Genomic DNA, 4,474 nt, shown 5'->3' on the forward strand with positions numbered 1-4,474 from the left:
GCTCTCAGTTCTTCCCCATTGAGGATGATATTAGCTGTGGGTCTTTTGTATATGGCCTTTACCATATTGAGATATGTTTCATCAATCCCTACTATATTGAGGGTTTTTATCAAGAATGGATGCTATACTTTGTCAAATGCTTTTTCTGCATCTGTTGGGAGGATCATATAATTTTTATTCTTTCTTTTATTAATGCGGTGTATCACACTGATTGATTTACAAATCTTGAACCATCACAGTAATAAATCCCACTTGATCATGGTGAATAATTCTTTTAATGCACTGTTGAATTCAATTTGTTAGTATTTTGAGAATTTTTACATCCATTTTCACCAGGGATATTAGCCTATAATTCTCCTTTTCAGTGAAGTCTTTCTCCAGTTTTAGAATCAAGATAATGCTGGCCTGGTAGGATGAGTTTGGAAGTTATTCTTCCATTTCGATTTTTTGGAGCAGTTTGAGAAAAATAGGTGTAAACGCTTCTTTTTTTTTTTTTTTTAATAGGTGGATTACCCACATGTGAGGACAAACTCACTTTTTTTTTAAAAGATTTTATTTACTTATTCGACAGACAGAGATCACAAGTAGGCAGAGAGGAAGGCAGAGAGAGAGGAGGAAGCAAGCTGAGCAGAGAGCCCAATGCGGGGCTCGATCCCAGGACCTGGGATCATGACCTGAGCTGAAGGCAGAGGCTTTAACCCACTGAGCCACCCAGGTGCCCCTAAACACTTCTTTAAATGTCTGGTGGAATGCCCCTGGGAAGCCATCTGGCCCTGGACTTCTGTTTGTAGGGAGATTTTTGAACTGATAAGAAGAGATACTACATTTGACCTTAGCCAAAAGGCCGAGAAGCGATTGTTGGGAGATTTTTGATTACTGATTCAATTTCTATTCTGGTTATGGATCTGTTGAAATTTTCTATTTCTTTCTGTTTCAGTTATGATAGTTTGTATGTTTCTAGGAATTTTTTAAATTTCTCCAGATTGCCCAGTTTGTTGGCATATAATGTTTCATAAGATTCTTTCATAATTATTTGTATTTCTGTGGTGTTAGTTGTGATCATTCCTTTTCCATTTGTGGCTTTATTTATTTGGGTCTTTTCTTCTTTTGATAAGTCTGACTAGGGGTTTATCAATTTTATCAATTCTTTCAAAAAACCACTCTTAGCTTCATTGATCTGTTCTACTGTTTTGTTTTGCTTTGTATATCTTATTTATTTTTGCTTTAATCTTTATTATTTCCCTTCTTCTGCTGGTTTTAAGCTTTTTTGCTCCTCCTTTCTTAACTCCTTTAGGTGTAAGTTTAGTTGTATATCTGAGACTTTTCTTGCTTCTTGCAAGGAAGAAGCAGGCCTGTATCACAATATACTGCCCTTTTAGGACTGCTTTTGCTGCATCCCAAAGTTTTGGACTGTCATGTTTTCGTTTTCATTGGCTTCCATTTACTTTTTAATTTTGTCTTTAATGTCCTGGTTAATTGATTCAGTCTTTAGTAGGATATCCTTTAACTTCCATGTATTTGTGGACTTTCCAAATTTTTTCTGTGGTTGACTTCAGGTCTCTTGAAAATATGCAATGGTATGATCTCAATCATTTTGTACTACATGAGGACTGATTTGTGACCCAGTATGTGATCTCTTCTGGAGAATATCCCATGTGCACTCAACAAGAATGTGCATTCTGCTACTTTAGAATGAAATGTTCTGAATATATCTGTTAATTCCCTTTGGTCCAATGTGTCATTCAAAGCCACTGCTTCCTTGTTGCTTAGAATATCTTTCCATTACTGTAAGTAGGATGTTAAAATCCCCTACTATTTTGTATTATTATCAGTGAAATTTTTTAATCTTCATTATCAATTGTTTATATATTTGGATACTCCCAATTTGGGTGCATAAATATTTACAGTTATTAGATCTTCTTGATGGGTAGATCCCTTAATTATGATATAATGACGTTCTTCATCCCTTGTTACAGTCTTTGTTTTAAAATCTAGTTTGTCTGATATAATAAGTATGGCTACTCTGGCTTTCTGTTGACATCCATTAGCATGATGGATGGTTCTCCATCCCCTCATTTTCCATATGCAGGTGTCTTTAGGTCTAAAATGAGTCTCTTGTAGGTAGTATATAGATGATATCTTATGTCTTTTGATTGGGGCACTTAGTCCATTCACATTCAGAATGATTATTGAAAGACATGAATTTAGTGCCATTGTGTTGTAAAGTTGGTGTTTCTGTTGAAGTTCTCTGTTCCTTTCTATTCTTTGTTGTTTTTGGTCTTTTTCCCCCCCCACACACAAAGATTCCCCCTTAATATTTCTTGTAGGATTGGTTTAGTGGTCAGGAACTCCATTATTTTTCATTTGTCTGGGAAATTATCTCTCCTCCTATTCTGAATGATAGCTTGCTGGATAAAGTATTCTTTGCTGCATATTTTTTGCACTCAGCCTATTTAACACATACTGCCACTTTCTTCTGGCCTGCCAAGTTTCTGTGGACACATGTGCTATGAACCCAATATGTCTACACTGTAGGTTAAGACATATTTTTCCCTTGCTGTTTTCAGGATTCTTTCTTTGCATATTTTGTGAATTTAACTAAGATATGGATTGATGATGGCTAGCTTTTGTTGAATTTAATGAGAGTTCTTTGTGCTTGTTGGATTTTAATGTCTGTGTCCTCCCCCAGCTTAAGGAAGCTTTCAGCTATAATTTGCTCAAACAAATCTTCTGCCCCTTTCTCTCACTCTTCATCTTCTGGGATTCCTAGATATGTATGTTACTATGTTTTAATAAATTTCTGAGTTCCCTAAGTCTATCTTTGTGATCCATTATCTTTGTTTCCCTCTTCTTTTCAGCTTCAATATTTTCCATAATTTTACCTCCTACATCACTGATTCATTCTTTTGTTTCATCCATCCTCATTGTTATGGTGACCATTTGGGTTTACATCTTGGATGTACAGCCTGACAAGATTTTACTTCTTTTATATTTATAGTAAGTGATTTTCTAATGTCTTCTAAGCTTTTTTCAAGCCCAGCTAGTATCCTTATAATTGTTGTTTAAAATTCTAGTTCAGATATCTTACTTATATCTGTATTGATTAAGTCCCTGGCCATCATTTCTTCCTGTCCTTTCTTATGGGGTAAATTCCTATTTCATATCATTTTGGAGGAAAAAAAAAGTAAAATAAATAAAATAAAATAGAATAGAATAGAATAAAATATCAATCAATCAATTAATCAGTGTAGCTCCTAGGTGTGTTTGGTTTGCTTATTAAGAGAAGTTTAATAGAAAAAAGGGGGAAAAAAAGGATAAAAAATTAAAAATAATTAAAAACAATAAAATAACTGCTTTCTGTTTCCAAAGAACAAAACACAAACAAATAAACAAACCCATAGTTAGATCCTGTTTCCCCTGGAGTTGAAATTTTGCAACCCTCTATGATCAGTAGACTTTGTGTGCATAAGGCGTTTGTCCTGATCTTCTGGGGAGGGGCCTGCTGCTCTGATTCTCAGGTGGACTTTTCCTACTGTAGATGCACCTACAGGGTACAGAGGGGTAGGTCTTGGTGTAAGTGGCTCTGGTGTTCACTTGGTGGCATTGTTTTTGTCTCACTGAGGTCAGGCTGCTGGTGGGTGGTACAAATGGCTTTGCCTTGATTTCTTGTCTCCAGAAAGGGGAGCTCAAGCCCACAACTCTTCAGGAAGCCCTCATGGATGAGCAAACAATCATCCGTCCTGTGTCCCCAGCTTCCATCAGATCCCCGCATTCACCCTATTTTTGTCCAAGATGTTTGCCTGCCAGGCAGGGCAGCACTCCTGTATTTAATCCCAGGCGTGGCTGGTTTCAAAGCCCCATACTTTAGAGACCCTGATGCATAGACCCATGCTGATCTTCTGGAGGTGGGCCTTGCTGAACTGCAGCTATTGCCACCTTGTTCCAGAAAATGGTCCCATGACTGCACAGGGTTTCAGAGTTTAGGGAAAATCACAACACACAGATGATAACAGAGTTTGCTGCCCTCAGCCCATGTTTCTGTTCCTATGCTGGTGAATGGGACAGTTCAATGGTTTCTACAGTGTCTTTTGCCTGCAGAGTGGCTGGATCACTTCTACCAAATGTATTCCAAACAGGGGAACCACTTCTGCCACATGCAAACCAGGGGACCCACAGACTCTGGCTGCCCACCCCCAAGCCTGTCCCCTCCTTCCCCACCAGAGCACCACTCAGTTCACCAGGGCTGACCCTGGAGATAGTGCTGACTTCTGGAACTTCAGACTCTGCACTCCACTATTTATAAAGAGCTGGCAGTATTTAAAAATCTCTCTTTTTCCCCAGGAAATGGTTTTAGGGAACAGTTCTTATGCAGTCTCCTGTGTGTGTTTTCACCCCCACCCCCACAACCTCTTTCTTTTTCTTTCTCATCCACTCCATAGGATCTGCAGCTCTTTTCTCACCCAAGTCAAGTCTC

At 38.1% G+C, this 4,474-nt stretch overlaps 1 pseudogene; it reads right to left on the reverse strand.

Moving 5' to 3' along the window:
- Positions 1–642: 642 nt before the first annotated feature.
- LOC125101336 (uncharacterized) lies at positions 643–856 on the reverse strand (annotated as a pseudogene).
- Between the last annotated feature and the right edge of the window lie 3,618 nt (positions 857–4,474).

The sequence above is a fragment of the Lutra lutra genome, chromosome 5 (assembly GCF_902655055.1).
Source record: "Lutra lutra chromosome 5, mLutLut1.2, whole genome shotgun sequence".
In the NCBI taxonomy this organism is placed as follows: domain Eukaryota; kingdom Metazoa; phylum Chordata; class Mammalia; order Carnivora; family Mustelidae; genus Lutra; species Lutra lutra.